The sequence below is a fragment of the Eschrichtius robustus genome, chromosome 14, assembly GCF_028021215.1.
Source record: "Eschrichtius robustus isolate mEscRob2 chromosome 14, mEscRob2.pri, whole genome shotgun sequence".
Classification (NCBI taxonomy): Eukaryota; Metazoa; Chordata; class Mammalia; order Artiodactyla; family Eschrichtiidae; genus Eschrichtius; species Eschrichtius robustus.
In genome coordinates, this window is record NC_090837.1 from 70,537,811 (window position 1) to 70,555,812 (window position 18,002).

Consider the following 18,002-nt stretch of genomic DNA (forward strand, 5'->3'; position numbering starts at 1 on the left):
TGATGATTGGTAATGTTATGGTTGAATAATGTTCCCCTAAAATTCAAATGTTGAAATTCTAACCCTCAGTACCTTACACTATAACCTTATTTGGAAATAATATTATTGCAGATATAATTAGTTAAGGTGAGGTCATACTGCAGTAGGGTGGGCCCGTAATCCAACATAACTGATGTTCTTATAAAAAGGAGAAATTTGAACACCGACATGCACACACACATGGAGAATGCCACGTGAAGATGAAGGCAGAGATCTACAAGCCAATGAACACCAAATATTACCAGCAACTAGCAGAGGCCAGGAGAGAAAGATGAAACAAAATCTCCCTCAGAGAGTAGCATTGACATATACACACTACCAAGTGTAAAATAGATGGCTAGTGGGAAGCTGCTGCATAGCACAGGGAGATCAGCTCAATGTTTTGTGACGATCTAGAGGGGTGGGATAAGGAGGGTGGGAGGAAGGCTCAAGAGGGAGGGGACATGGGAATATATGTATACATATAGCTGATTCACTTTGTTGTACAGCAGAAACTAACACAACATTGTAAAGCAATTATACTCCAATAAAGGTGTTTTTAAAAAGTCTCCTTCAGAGCCCTTAGAAGGAAACAACACTGCTGGCACCTTGATCTTGGACTTCCAGCCTCCAGAACTGTGAGACAATAAATTTCTATTATTTCAGCCACTCAGTCTGTGGTGCTTTGTTATAACAGCACTAAGAAACCAATTCAGGTAAAGTTGCTAATTATAACCATTAACATCCAATAACATTAACATGCATTGTGCAACCTTTTTAAGGTTCTTTCTCCAAGTCAAGAAAGACGTAAGGCAAAGATTTTTGTTTTAAGTATACTGAGGTAAGTGACAGGACTTACCTTCAGCTTACACCAAAAGGTTATGAAAGAGCTGAGATTAGAATAATGAGTTTTCAGAACTGACATTCTGAGGTTCTATGACCACTGGTCCCCTGGCCAATGTTAGGTAAAAGGACAGGAGGAGACGGGAAAAGTAAAACACACAGATACTTCCCATTCTCCCAGGTCTGTTTTATAAGGTTAGTCACTAATCTTCAAGAAGATGTGGAAGGAGGTGGATGCTATGAACTCAGAGCAGAGTGGGAATATGGGGAGTAGAACCAATAATGACAATACCAACATCTTTGCTTCCAGAAAGTTTTTTCATTCTCTAGCTCATTGGACCTTCACCTCCAAATATGTGTGATAGTAACAACAGTTACTATTGCCTCTTTTGTCTAGGGGGTATTTCAGCCTCACCTCCATGTTTCTAGAATTCTCTCAGTGGTATATTGTTCATGAGTAGTTGTTAGTTGCTCTTCTTGTGGGGGGGGGGTGAAGTCAGGAACAACCTATTCGCCATCTTGGTGATATTGCTCATATTATCCCTTTTTGCAGATAGCTGAGACTTCTAGAAGTGGAATGAACTATCCAGCTCACTGAGGCCAGAGCTAGGCCAGTGTTCTTTTAGGAAACTATGGTTATAGAAAATGCTTTCTATGGAGGATTTTATGTAAGAACATAGTTACAAAAAGATTTAAGAGGCCATTAGAGGAGATTGGTTCAAGATGGCAGAGTAGAAGGACATACACTCACTCCCTCCCTCTTGTGAGAGCACCGGAATCACAACTAACTGCTGAACAATCATTGACAGGAAGACACTGGAACTCACCAAAAGAGATACCCCACATCCAAAGACAAAGGAGAAGCTGCAATGAGATGGTAGGAAGGGCACAATCACAATAAAATCAAATCCCATAACCGCTGGGTGGGTAACTCACAAACTGGAGAACAATTATACCACAGAAGTCCACCCACTGGAGTGAAGGTTCTGAGCCCTATATCAGGCTTCCCAACCTGGGGGTCCAGCAAGGGGAGGAGGAATTCCCAGAGAATCAGATTTTGAAGGCTAGTGAGATTTGACTGCAGGACTTCGACAAGACTGGGGGAAACAAAGACTCCACTCTTAGAGGACACACACAAAGTAGTGTGCACATAAGGACCCAGGAGGAAGGAGTAGTGACCCCATAGGAGACTGAACCAGACCTAACTGCTAGTGGTTGAGGGTCTCCTGCAGAGGCCAGTGGGCAGCTGTGGCTCACTGGGGGGACAAGGACACTGGCAGCAGAGTTCTGGGAAGTACTCCTTGGCATGAGTCCTCCCAGAGTCCACCATTGGCCCCACCAAAGAGCCTGTAGGCTCCAGTGCTGGGTTGCTTAAGGCCAAACAACCAACACGGAGGGAACTCAGCCCCACCCATCAGCAGACAAGAGGATTAAAGTTTTACTGAGCTCTGCCCACCAGAGCAACACCCAGCTCTACCCACCACCAGTCCCTCCCATCAGGAAGCTTGCACAACCCTCTTAGACAGCCTCATCCACCAGAGAGCAGACAGCAGAAGCAAGAAGAACTTCAGTCCTGCAGCCTGTGGAACGTAAACCATAGTCACAGAAAGATAGACAAAATGAAAAGGCAGAGGACTATGTACCAGATGAAAGAACAAGATAAAACCCCAGAAAAACAGCTAAATGAGGTGGAGATAGGCAACCTTCCAGAAAAATAATTCAGAATAATTATAGTGAAGATGAGCCAGGACCTCAGAAACACAATGGAAGCAAAGATCGATAAGATGCAAAAAATGCTTAACAAAGACATAGAAGAATTAAAGAACAAACAAACAGAGATGAACAATACAATAACCGAAATGAAAAATACACTAGAAGGAATCAATATCAGAATAACTGAGGTAGAAGAACGGATAAGTGATTTAGAAGACAGAATGGTAGAATTCACTGCTGCAAAACAGAATAAAGTAAAAAGAATGAAAAGAGATGAAGACAGCCTAAGAGACCTCTGGGACAACATTAAATGCACAAACATTGGTATTTTAAGGGTCCCAGAGGAGAAGAAATAGAGAAGGGACCTGAGAAAATATTTCAAGAGATTATAGATTATATTGAAACTTCCCTAATATGAGAAATGAAATAGCCACCCAAGTCCAGGAAGCACAGAGAATCCAAGGCAGGATAAACCCAAGGAGAAACATGTCAAGACACATAGTAATCAAATTGACAAAAGTTAAAGACAAAGTATTAAAAGCAACAAGAGAAAAATGACAAATAACATACAAGGGAACTCCCATAAGGTTAACAGCTGAATTCTCAGCAGAAACTCTACAAGCCAGAAGGGAGTAGCATGATATATTTAAAGTGATGAAAGGGAAGATGTCTCTACCCGGCAAGGATCTTATTCAGATTTGATGGAGAAATCAAAAGGTTACAGACAAGCAAAAGCTAAGAGAATTCAGCACCATCAAACCAGCTCTACAACAAATGCTAAGGGAACTTCTCTAGTGGAAAACACAAGAGAAGAAAAGGACCTACAAAAACAAAAACAAAACAATTAAGAAAATGGTAACAGTAACATATATATTGATATTTACCTTAAATGTGAATGGATTAAATGCTCCAACCAAAAGACACAGGTTTGCTGAGTGCATACAAAAACAAGACCCATATATAGGCTGTCTACAAGAAAACCGCTTCAGACCTAGGGGCACATACAGACTAAAAGTGAAGGGATGGAAAAAGATATTCCATGCAAATGGAAATAGAAAGAAAACTGGAGTAGCAATACTCACATCCGATAAAATAGACTTTAAAATCAAGAATGTTACAAGAGACAAGGAAGGATACTACATAATGATCAAGTGATTGATCCAAGAAGAAGATAAAACAATTGTAAATATATATGAACCCAACAGAGGAGCACCTCAATACATAAGGCAAATACTAACAGCCAAAAAGGAGAAATCAACAGTAACACAAAAATAGTGGGAGACTTTAACACCTCACTTACACGATGGACAGATGATCCAGACAGAAAATTAATAGGGAAACAAAAGCTTTAAATGACACAATAGACCAGATAGATTTAATTGATATTTATAGGACATTCCATCTGAAAGCAGCAGATTACACTTTCTTCTGAAATGCACATGGAATATTCCTGAGGATAGATCACATCTTGGGTCACAAATCAACCCTCAGTAAATTTAAGAAAACTGAAATCATATCAAGCATCTTTTCTGACCACAATGCTATGAGATTAGAAACCAATTACAGGGAAAAAAATGTAAAAAACAGAAACGTATGGAGGCTAAACAATACATTGCTAAATAACCAAGATATCAATGAAGAAATCAAAGAGGAAATCAAAAAATACCTAGAGACAAATATCAATGAAAACATGATGATCCATAAACTATGGGATGCAGCAAAAGCAGTTCTAAGAGGGAAATTTATAGCAATAGAATCCTACCTCAACAATCAAGAAAAATCTCAAATAAACAATCTAAAGTTACACCTAAAGAAACTAGAGAAAGAAGAAGAAACGAAACCCAAAGTTAGTAGAAGGAAAGAAATCGTTAAGATCAGAGCAGAACTAAATGAAATAGAAACAAAGAAAACAATAGCAAAGATCAATAAAAGTAAGAGCTGTTTCTTTGAGAAGATAAACAAAATTGATAAACCTTTAGCCAGACTCATGTAGAAAAAGAGGGAGAGGACTTAAATTAATAAAATTAGAAATGAAAAAGGAGAAATTACAATGGACACCACAGAAATGCAAAGCACCATAAGAGACTACTACAAGCAGCTCTATGCCAATAAAATGGACAACCTGGAAAAAATGGACAAATTCTTAGAAACATATAACCTTCCAAGACTGAACCAGGAAGAAGTAGAAAATATGAACAGGCAAATCACCAGTAATGAAATTGAAACTATGATTAAAAATCTTCCAACAAACAAAAGTCCACGACCAGACAGCTTCACAGGTGAATTCTATCAAACATTTAGATAAGAGATAACACCCATCCTTCTCAAACTCTTCCAAAAATTTGCAGAGGAAGGAACACTCCCAAACACATTCTATGAGGCCACCATCACCCTGATACCAAAACCAAAGATATTACAAAAAAAGAAAATTACAGACCAATATCACTGATGAATATAGATGCAAAAATCCTCAACAAAATACTAGCAAACAGAATCCAACAATACGGTAAAAGGATCATACACCATGATCAAGTGGGATTTATCCCCAGGATGCAAGGATTCCTCAATATACACAAATCAATCAATGTGATACACCATATTTTAAAACTAAAGAATAAAAACCATATGATCATCTCCACAGATGCAGAAAAAGCTTTTGACAAAATTCAACACTCATTTATGATAAAAACTCACCAGAAAGTGGGCATAGAGGGAACCTACCTCAACATGATAAAGGCCATATACGACAAACCCACAGCAAACATCATTCTCAATGTTGAAAAATTAAAAGCATTTTCTCTACGATCAGGAACAAGACAAAGATGTCCACTCTTGCCACTCTTATTCAACATAGTTTTGGAAGTCCTAGCCATGGCAATCAAAGAAAAAGAAGAAATAAAATGAATACAAATTGGAAAAGAAGAAGTAAAACTGTCACTGTTTGCAGATGACATGATACCATACATAGAAAATCCTAAAGATGCCACCAGAAAACTACTAGAGCTAATCAATGAATTTGAAGTTGTAAGATACAAAATTAATGCACAGAAATCTCTTGAATTCCTATACACTAACAATAAAAGATCAGAAAGAGAAATTAAGGAAACAATCCCATTCACCACTGCAACAAAAAGAATAAAATACCTAGGAATAAACCTACCTAAGGAGGTAAAAGACCTGTACTCAGAAAACTGTAAGACACTGATGGAAGAAATCAAAGATGACACAAACAGATGGAGAGATACACCATGTTCTTGGATTGGAAGAATCGATATTGTGAAAATGACTATACTACCCAAAGCAATCTACAGATTCAATGCAATCCCTATCAAATTACCAATGGCAATTTTTGCAGATCCAGAACAAAAAATCTTAAAATTTGTATGGAGACACAAAAGACCCCGAATAGCCAAAGCAATCTTGAGGGAAAAAAACAGAGCTGGAGGAATCAGACTCCCTGACTTCAGACTATACTACAAAGGTACAGTAATCAAGACAATATGGTACCGGCACAAAAAAAGAAATACAGATCAATGAAACAGGATAGAAAGCCCAGAGATAAACTCACACACATATGGTCAACTAATCTATGACAAAGGATATACAATGGAGAAAAGACAGTCTCTTCAATAAATGGTGCTGGGAAAACTGGACAGCTACATGTAAAAGAATGAAATTAGAACACTCTCTAACACCATGCACAAAAATAAACTCAAAATGGATTAAAGACCTAAATGTAAGACTCAACATTATAAAACTCTTAGAAGAAAACATAGGAAGAACACTCTTTGACATAAATCATAGCAAGATCTTTTTTGACCCACCTCCTACAGTAATGGAAATAAAAACAAAAATAAACAAATGGGACCTAATGAAACATAAAAGCTTTTGCACAGCAGAGGAAACTATAAACAAGACAAAAAACAGCCCTCAGAATGGGAGAAAATATTTGTAAATGAGTCAACAGACAAAGGATTAATCTCCAAATATATAAACAGCTCATGCAGCTCAATATTAAAAAAACAAAAACCCAGTCCAAAAATGGGCAGAAGGCTTAAATAGACATTTCTCCAAAGAAGACATACAGATGGCCCAGAGGCACATGAAAAGCTGCTCAACATCACTAATTATTAGAGAAATGCAAATCAAAACTACAGTGAGGTATCACCTCATACCAGTTAGAATCATCAGAAAATCTACAAACAACAAATGCTGGAGAGGGTGTGGGGAAAAGAACACCCTCTTGCACTTTTGGTGGGAATGTAAATTGATACAGCCACTATGGAGAACAGTATGGAGGATCCTTAAAAAACTAAAAATAGAATTACCATATGACCCAGCAATCCCACTACTGGGCATATACCCAGAGAAAACCATAATTCAAAAAAACACATGCACCCCAATGTTCACTGCAGCACTATTTACGATAGCCAGTCATGGAACAACCTAATTGCCCATCGACAGATGAATGGATAAAGAAGCTGTGATACATCTATACAATGGAATATTACTCAGCCCTAGAAAGGAACAAAATTGGATCATTTGTAGAGACGTGGACAGACGCAGAGACTCTCATACGGAGAGAAGTAAATCAGAAAGAGAAAAACAAATATCATATATTAATGCATATATGTGGAATCTAGAAAAATGGTACAGATGAACCAGTTTGCAAGGCAGAAATAGAGACACAGATTTAGAGAACCAACATATGGACACCAGTGGGGGAAAGCGGGGGGGACGGGGTGAATTGGGAGATTGTGATTGACATATATACACTAATATGTATGAAATAGATAACTAATAAGAAACTGTTGTAAAAAATAAATAAATAAAATAAAATTAAAAAAAAAAAAAAAAAAAGTGGCCATTAGATTTTGTTTCATTTCCAAGGTTCTGAATCCCTTCAGCATGACTGATGTAAGCACATCTAGGAATGTGGTCTGTGAAGAGACAGTGGAGTTAGCACCTGAGATACCACTGAGGGATCTAGGGACTCACGACGCAGGGTGAAAAGCACTGGTTGAAAAGCACAGAAGTTTCCAATGGCTGCTCTGGCTCTAGTGTTCTATGTAAATAAACTGGAGAAAGGGCAATCTTAGGCCTGCTGCTTTGGCACTGTCTGGGCCCTCATGTAGGGCATTCTCTAGGGGCAGAATTACAATACAACATGAGGGTGAACGGGACTGAGCCCAATCAGAATGTTATTTGGCTATAGGACAAGCAGAGAACGTGGGTTTCACTAAAAGGAGGACACTGTGTTGATCAGAGTTCTTTGTAAACAGCAGAAGTGAATTCTGGCTTACTTAAGCACAAGGAGGGAGGGGTTAGATTACTTGAATGGCTTTGGGAAGCCTCAGGAGATCAAAAATAGGCCTCAGAAAGCTAAGAGCAAAGTCTATTCCTGGAATTTGAGAAGCAGGGATCATCAGAATAACCAGCTTCAATCTTTCCTGGTCCTTGTATCATTCCACTTGAAGACAAATTCCAGAGAGTCTTGTTTGCTGAACCTCAGTGCTATGCCCATCCCCTTTCCAGGGAGAGCAGATCACCGTACAGACTCTTGTTCAGACTGCTCCCACTGAGAGATAGGCAGTTCCTCAAAAATAAAAAAAAAAAATCAGAGTGCCGACACTAAAGCAAGAAATTTCTGCCAGGCAGAACAAATAACAGGTCTATACGAGAAACTAAAATAGGTTGGGAGACGACTCCTGTGACGAAATGGACAAAAGCAAAAATATTAAAGAAAGTAAGAGGTTAATATAGTGGGTATAGAGAAAAGGGAAGGAAAAGGAAGGTGCCCTTGGCTTTGGGGAGTAGCAGCAAAAGGGGGAGGGTGGCTTCTGGTTAGAAGCCAGATTATGGAAGGAACGGAACCCCTTGCCTTCCATGTAATGAGGGTGTAGGAAAGAAGATGAGGGAAAACCACACAAAAATTGAATTTAAGACTCAGTGTGACAGCAATGTAAAGGGGGCAAGAAATAAAGTAGGAGGAATAAGTGTAAAATGATGCACAGTGCCGAGCACATGATTAATGCTTAGTAAGAATTCGTCCCATTATCATTACAATCACAGAATTGGAGATTCTAGTGCCTTCTTCATAGACTTGTCTGAGAACTCAGAGAGATAAAGGATGTGAAGAAGGTGGTGCAAGGTAATTATGTTTCCAGTTCCCACCTCCATCCCCATTCTTGCAGTACTCTAAATCAAAATGATTGGAAGTATCAGATGACCTAAATTGCTTGTACTGAGAATTGAAATAAGTGAACAGAATAGAGGAGCATTAAGGTGAACAGTTAGCCATGGGGTATGAGGAAAGGAAGGAGTCCTACCAGGTTCCTGATGAAGGAGATGCAGTAGATATTGGCATTATTCAGCAAGACGGGAAATGTGGATTTTGAAGGAGAGGAGATGTACCTGGTTGAGGCATTTTGAGGGTAAATTTTGTCAGCTATGGCTTTATGTTGGTTTTGGATGGCAGAGAACTTCCACAGGTGGTGGCCCTGCATGGTACTGGCCTCTCCAACTCTTTCCAGTGTGTATGGAGTGAGTAGCCAGAGCAGGGATTGTGGTGCTATAGCATGGAACTGCAAACTGACCATGAGGAGACCACAACATATCACCTGCTCTGATATAGACCATGCTTACTCTTATCCTCAATCCTTTCTCTACTCTGCACTTCCTAAAGCATGCCATCTCTTTATTTAAATCTCTGTGGAAACCTCCCATCTGATGATGTCTCTACTAAATATACTCTTTCCAAAAGGAAAGCAGAAGGATGAAATTTTTTTAAAAAAAACCCTCAGAGAACTTTTAATGTCTGAAAAGCATTTCCCCCTGAACACCTGGGGCTTCTGGTATATGAACAGTTTCCAAGTCCCTTAAAACTAGTCAGGAGGTCCTGAATACTTCTGTGGCCACAGAATTTGATTCCTTTGATTCTTAAAAGGTCTGTGTCTTTTAAGAACCTCCTGATGAACCATAAATTCTCTGAAAAGGGAAATGAGATGAACCCAAGAAAGCAGAGGCTACTGGGAAAAAAGGTAGATAGTAGTGGAAAAGTAGTGGAAAATCTTCGTTACGGCATGCGGGATCTTTTAGTTGTAGCACGCAGACTTCTTAGTTGTGCCATGCATGCGAGATCTAGTTACCCCACAAGGGATCAAACCTGGGCCCCCTGCACTGGGAGCGTAGAGTCTTACCCACTGGACCACCAGGGAAGTCCCAAGGGATTCTTAAAAAGTAAGGCTAGCTAAATATGCTAAGGGTACATTATTAATGACTCCAAAAAACACTAACACTCATCCTGAAAGCAATGCAGAGAAGTTTTCTAAACAGGCAGATCATATGAGCAAAGCATTAACTTAGAAATGTTCATCTGGCGGGAGGGGTCAGGATGTACTGATGATGAAAGACTCAAACAAGACAGAGCAGTAAGAGGCTGTCTCAATAATGTGTGTATAAGGTAGAATAAAAATAGCTAATATATTTGAATGCCCATCACATGTTTATAATATGTCAGGAATGGCTACGTATACATAATTTCATGTTAATTCTTGCAAAAATAGTAAGCTAATCATTATCTCAATGTTATTCATAGACAACTTGAAGCTAAGAGAACTTATATAGTATCTAAAGTCATAGAAGTTGAAACAAAAAGGTAAGGATTACTATTACTGATGTTTCAAAGACACGGGTATAGATGTTGAATGTGAGGGTACAAGGGAAGCTAAAAATCTTTATAAGCTTTAATCCTGTGATGCTAGAAAATGAGAAGTTGCCATTTATGGGTGACAGCTAAAGCTACTGAAATGGAGTCAATTTTCCATTTATTTACTACATATCCTAGATTAATTTTCTAGAAAACTGCCATTTTAATAATAGTCCTTCTATTCTCAACAAAACTAATTTTACCATATTTGTCTCCATATTATCATTGTTTACAAATATCCAATGTATCCTCCAAATATAACAATTTGCTACCACCAAGAGTAAAATAATCACTGTATTTTTCTTTTCTAGTTGAATATTCATGGAGAGTTTGGATAGCAAACTTAAGTTACAAAATTTTAGCACATATAATTTAGTAAAAGGAACAAGAATTATAGGCATTGCATAGAGTTTGTAAGATTATTATTGTTGCTGTTTCTATTGTTATTTTGCAAAATTGATTGCAAGTTTAGAAACTAAACTGTAGTTTATTCTTGTTCTTTATTTTTTAAAAGAAACTTTTTTGTGCACATTCCAGTTTGTAGCATAAATCTGGGCACTTATTATGTGCTTAATAAATATGAATCACCGTTGCTTTTGAAGAATCTTTCCTTTAATTTATAAATGTGGTGTTTCTTCTCCTCAATAAGTGTCAGTTACCATTTTCACTTTGCAAATGGAAAATGTCAAAATATGTATGGTTGGAAATGGAAGCATACATTTTTTTATAGTATGTCAAGTGTGTAGCTAAGAACAGAGGATAAAAACCTTGTTATTTTTCTCCTATCCACCTACCCGCTAACCCACTCTTCTTCCTTAAGTGCATGGCCAAGGAAGAAAATAAATGCTTCTAGTTGTTCCATGCTTTGGTCAATTGAGGTTAAATTTTCCTGTAGCATGTATAGTGTTTTATATGTGCCTTAACTATTACCACATTTTGCCCTTATGATAGTCCCAGGAGATAAGTAGGCAAGTATTACTATTCCCACTGTGCACAGATAAGTTCCAAGTTCAAGGACCTTGCCTAAAATCACACAACTTGTATTGGCAAATCAGGTCTCTGGATATATTGTCCATCCATCTTCTTTCTCCTAAACCAGGCAGCCTCTGAGGCTGAACTAATATTTTTCTTAATTAAAGTTATCCACATAAATTACAACTGTTTTCCAGTATGTGGGTGGGGTAGAGAACAGTTGTTCCTAACCTTAAAGAGGACAACCACAGAGAATGACAACAGGAAGCATCTTTCAGGCAATTTACAACTTGAGGCCAAACCCACATCTGCTGTGATAAATAGGACAGGGAATTACCTATGATGTTAATCCCTGTAGATAGCCTCTCTCCCCAAACCCCTCAAATCACTTTGTCCTTAGAAGCATTTCCTTCCTTCTCTTACCCTCACATTTTCTGACTAAATTATATAGTAAATACTGTGAGGGCAGACACAGGGTCTTCTATGTCCCACATAACTAGACTGATTGACTCAACTGGTGCTAATGAGCATAAGACTGTCATTTAGGGTCACAGAGAAGGAAAAACTATATGTTATATAGGAACATAGGAACAAGGAAACTGCCTTGTTTACAAGGGCGGGGTTCTGGTTTACCATGGTTGCTGGGTGAGTGTGGATGCTCCTTAACACCTTTCCCTGACTTCTTGACAGGCCAAATTCGACCTCTTCTTCAATGTCCAATCAGTTCAACCTTCTCTGTGAAGCTTTCCCCAAATATGTCCCAGTTTAATAGAATTCCTCATGACTCTTTAGCCCTAAGTCATATCCTAACTTTCACTGTTATTTAACTATATCCCTTGCATATACCTGTCTCCAAATTAAAATGAAAGGCCAGGGACTATGCATTTTCTTTTTTATATATTTTTCTGCCTACCCCCACTCCCCTTCTTACCCCATCCTCATCCTCAACAAATATGAGAATCTGGCACAGGATTGTAGTCATATAAAAGATGACAATGTGAATGATTTCTATAAATATGTTGGGACTTAACCATTCAAACAAATGCTGTTCCCTTCAAAGGAACTCTTGTGGAAAACTCAGAATTGCTGCCTTTGATAACTGTTCCTCTCCCAGTTAGGTTTATCCTTTAGGAGGTAGATAGCTGTTGCTTACTTTATTCTGTATTGAATAATTTGTCCTCTCCTATGCTTGCCCTAGCCAGTAGGCCCAGCACACTTCCCTGGTTGGAAATCCTTCCAGCTTGAAGCATTCTAGTTGGAATTTTAAAAGTGAGGCAAGTGAAATATTAGACAGTAGCCTAAGAAGTACATAACCAAATTGTTGAATGCCTTTATATTCTTCACTCCCTATGCAGTACAGGTCTTTCCCCTTTAGAGTCCCCATTGTGTTGGGAACTCCAACAAAGCATACCCCAGACCCTGCGGCAGCAGGCTGCCTGACTCTCCCTGCCTTGCCGAAAAGGTAACAGACATAACTCTTCCTTCTTCACCTCAAGACCCAGCATAGCATCTTAATTAATAAATCTAAAAATCAATCAATCAACTATTCAAAAACTGTTCCTCTTTGCAATGCTAAAGGATTTCAGAGAAGGTGCTGAGCAAGGTATATTTGAGAAACCAGACATGGTTTCATGGCTCACCAAGGACCTGCCATAGGCTTTAGTGGTTGTGTTACCCACCAGGGTTCTTGGCCTTCCTTAATCAATACAAATTGATAAAAGGCCAGATAAAAAATCCAGGCAAGGCTTTATTGGGGTTCCTGCTGCAGCAGGGGGGAGCAAAAATAAGTAATATTTTCCCTTGCTTGTTCCTCGAGGTGGGGGCAAGCTGGTTTCTTATATGGGGTGAGGATAGGGGTGGGTCCAAGGGTGAGGCCAGAGGGACAGCTTAGGTGGTTTGCCCACCCCTTTGGTGGTGTTGTGTTCAGGGGGCATGTGCAGTACCCTGCTTTTGCTCCCCAAACCCTGATTTTGCTCCCAGCTCTTGAGAAGTGACAGTTTGGTTTTTGGTCTTTTTGTATCTTGTTGTTCATAATTTGCCCCAACTCCTCATGCACCCAGTTATTTTTAGTCACTTATAGTTTCTTTGTATTTTGTTGCTCTAGAAGACATTTGTCCAGATGCAAGCACTACAGCAAATGGTCTCACGTCCCAGGTCCCAGCCTGTCTCAGTTGAGTAAAAGATAGGAAGAGAAAGGAGGGCATCACAGAAGATTGCCCAAGAAAAAAATATTGATACAACCTCTATTCAGCATCAACAAAGAGGCTGTAGCCTATTTCACCATCACTACCTTAAATAAGTTGAGATAATGTCTATGAAATTGTTCAACCAAGAAATTGGCTCCATTTAGTAAAAGTGTTTCAATGTAAGGGTGACCACACCTTTAAAAGGAAAGCTGACCATGGCACTAAGTTATGTGGCTTTGAAAAATCAGTTAAACTTTCTAGGCCTTGATTTCCTTATCTTTACGACTGAAATAGTGATGCTTGTCCTGTCTCTCTTAGGGTGAAGATGAAGGTCAGATGAGATAATATATGCGAAACACTGTGAAAAGAACTGGGGTAAATGTAAGAAGTTATTATCTAATTTGTCTGCTACATCGGAAGGGAACACAGCTGCTATCTAAAGATGTGTACGACACCCACGTGAGTCACTTGTTTTCAACCGTCTATCACCCAAGGCCAAAGCTGCTGTATGTAAAATCACCAGGTAGGTGTAATCAGGTTTGACAAAAGATGATTCTCTTCCCCTTTTTTTCTCTTTCAATTTCCAGGATTTTGATCTAAGAAATGCTCAAAAGAATCAACTTGAAAATATCTACTCCAAGATACTCTGCCTCTCTTTTATGTTGGAAGAAGCATATTTTACTCATCATTGTTTCTCGATGTCTAATACAGAAAAAGCAGTTAATAAAATTCGATAAATGAATGAATGAAGTTGCAAACCAACAAAGACTTGGAATTTATAAATTAACTAATCTAGTAATTTATACCAAGAATGTATTCAGGTCATTTAGGAAATGACTCCTTTTTTCTTGTGATTTAGATCCACTAGTTAATTTGTTTGGTCAAATTTATTAATTTAATCAGCTTCAGTTGGTGGGAAATGTGAGGCAACCAGCCTGTGTGCACAGGGTTCCCTTGGGTTTGTTTGTTTGTTTGTTTGTTTGCTAGATTACCACCTGAGAGAAAGCCAGGCTGTGTCTGTCTACACAACACCCACGTGACTGGACTATTTAGGCTGTGTAGCCAAACAACTCATTGATTCAGTGACAAGTATAAATTGCTTGATTGAATTTCTGGTTATCTAATAGTTAATGAACTTCAGTTGGTTGATCCAATAATGCTGTGAAGACAGATTCTTTTATATTTTTACATGGAAAATATGTAGTTCTTTACTTAGAAAGATTAATGATTAGTTTTAATCACTTTCACACAAATAATCAGCTTAGACTGATATGAAAATACCCTAGTTTAACAGACAAACGATCTACAGTCTCATCTAGTACCTCTCCCTTTACCTAATTGCTTGACCTTAGGAAATGGATTTCAACCCCACACCCCACCTCTTCTCTCCACCATGTACTCAACCTCACCTTTTACTTCCAGCTCAATGTTATATAAATGTAAATGAAAAGTTTAAATCAGTAGACTTCAAATTTGGTCTTTATACCCATACTGGCCTTCCTCATACAGAATCCTTGCTTATATAGCCTTTACATATGTAACTACTTGAGACGCATCTCTATTATAGACTCATAATATATTATGAGAGAGATTCTACTCAGAGAAATGAAGATAACAGGCAAGGTTTCCCAATGGAGTTGCCATGTAAGCTTCATATTAGACTATGGGTAGAAGTTAGACTGGTAAAGAAGTAGACAATAAAGGGGAAAGTTTCAGACAAAGGCAGAATTATGAGCAAAGGCATGGAGAATAAAAGAAATTTCAATGCTTCCTTCCATAGAAGTAGATGTTGCTCAATTTACCTTGAGCATAAACTGGGAGATGAGGCAAAATTTAGAATCAGATAATTAGTGCTTATGGTATGGTGGCTTTCATATTAATTCAACAAATGATAAGTTCTACAATTCTTCAAGACTTTAAGTAATGACATATACTCTTACAATGGAGTTTACATTCATAAGCCTAGAAGTTTGATGGCTCCAGGACACAAAATTGGTGCCAATGTGCAATGTGGTTGGAAGGGGAAAGAGATTTGTGTTAAAGCATGAATACCAGCTGGGAAGCTGTCACAGCAATCTAGGTGAGAAATGAGGACCTAAACTGAAAGACAGTGAGGTGGGTGTGGAAAAATAATTATTTTAGTTGGCGTGGTTATTACCTGAGAAATAATGGACAAGAGCTCCGCCCCCCTTCATTTCCACAGGGCGGTGCAGTTCTCCTGTGTTAATTTAGAATTGTGGTAAGTTAGGGTATACTTTATTTTTTAAACTAACAATTACAAAAACATGTCATAGCTGCACACCAATTAATGAACCCCTGCAGGCTGGGCTGAGATTTTATTAGAGGCTATAGGAGATCTGTTGGCATGGCAGTCAAAGAGAGATTTCTGTGCTCACAGAGGATTCCTCATCCATTTAGTGGCTGACATCACTGGCAAAGCTGCTTTCCTTGCTCCATAGCCGCTATCACTGTAATGTGTTCTGGGAACTGTCAGAGCTGGGATCATTCCCCTGGCTTTTACCAGCCATCCATGTGTCTTCTCAAGAGAGAAAATATAATGTATACAACCCAGTATAAAGCAAAGAGCAGATCTGAAGGGAGGCAACTTCTACTTGAGCCTCTCCTGCTCACTTATCATCTCTATGATTGTGGATGAATCCTGGACTCTTTCTACACCTCAGCCTCTTCATCTATAATATGGGTGAATATTATGCACATTTTATATAATATTTAAAACTTGAAACAGAACAGGAAACTCCCACAGCTACTCTAGAGAGTTGGAAAACAAGGTTGTCTGTGGATCCAGTGAAATAAGATTTTATGTGAAAAACCTGTGCCAACTATAAAACATTATATAAATGTTCACTCATAGTATTGCTATATAAATACTGTATGATGTTTTTGTTCTTTATTGTTGTGCAACAAACCACCCCAAAATTTAGACATGCAAACCAATACTTAGTACCACTCTCAATTCTGTGGGTTGTCAATCTGGATGGTTTTATTTTTGCTGGTCATAATCATCATATGGCTACAGTTTCTGATAGCTTGTCTGAAAGTTGGTGTTGGCTGTCATCTGTCATGCCGCCTTTGCAAGACTTCTCATCCTTCAGTAGGATAGACTAGACCTCTTCAGAACATGGAGCTCTTAATGTTCCAAGAGTGAAAGCAAAAATTGTGAGGTCTCTTAAAATGTAGCCTTAGAGGTCACATAGCGTTACTGTGCCACATTCAATTTACTGGTCAAAGCAAATCATAAGATCAGTCCAGGCTCAAGGGAGAGGGAAAATATGCTCTACCTTCTGATTTGAGGAGTGGCAAAATCATGCTGCAAAGGCACATAGGAGGAATTTCTGCAGTTATCTTTGAAAATAATCTACCACATATAAATATAATAAACACAAAAACATGGTCCATCCTGGACCAGACACATGGTTTAGGATTATCAAGATCTAGGCCTAGCATCTCATTTTGTGCTTCTTCCTCCTACTCTTCATATCTACAAAAACCTGGACCCAATTTAAGATAATAAATTGGCATTATTTATTTCATCTCTTACTCAGGAATTTTTAACCAAAATTTCAACCAAAGAACTGTTGGAACTAACCAATGAATTCAGTAAAGTTGCAGGATACAAAATTAACATATAAATATCAGTAGTGTCTCCATATACTAAGAACAAATTTTCTGAAAAAGAAATAAAGAAATCAATCTCATTTATAACAGCATCAAAGAAAAAGGAAAAAATATAAACAAGGAATACATTTATACAAGAAGGTGAAACTACAAGACATTGATGAAAACTACAAGACATTGATGAAAAAAATTGAAGAAGGCACAAATAAATAGAAAGGTATCCTGTGTTCATGGATTGGAAGAATACTGCTAAAATGTCAATAGTACCAAAAACCATCTATAGATTCAGTGCAACTCCTATCAAGATTCCAAGGTATTTTTTACAGAATTAGAAAAAAACACTCCTAAAATTTATATGGAACCACAAAATACCCCAAATAACCAAAGAAATCCTGAGAAAGAAGAACAACATGGGAGGTATTGTTTTTAAGCTATACTATAAAGCTATAGTAATTAAAATAGTATGGTACTGGAATAAAAATAAATAGAGCAATGGAACAGAATCAAGAACCCAAAATTAAACTCAAGCATATACAGTCAACTAATATTTGACAGCAGACCCAAGAATACTCAATGGAGAAAAGACAGTCTCTTCAGTAAATAGTGCTGGGAATATTGGATATTCACATATACAATAATAAAACTTGATTCATATCTTATACCACTCACAAAAATTAACTCCAAATGAATTAAATGAATGAATTAAGTGACTTAAACCTAAGATCTGAAAACATGAAACTCTGAGAAGAAAACATAGGAAAAAATCTCCTTGACATAGATCTTGGTAATGATTTTTTGGACATCACATCTGAAACAAAAGCAACAAAATCAAAAATAAACAAGTGGAACTATATAAACCTAAAAAGTTTCTGCCCAGGAAAAGAAACCACCAACAAAGTGAAAAGACAACCTATAGACTGGGAAAA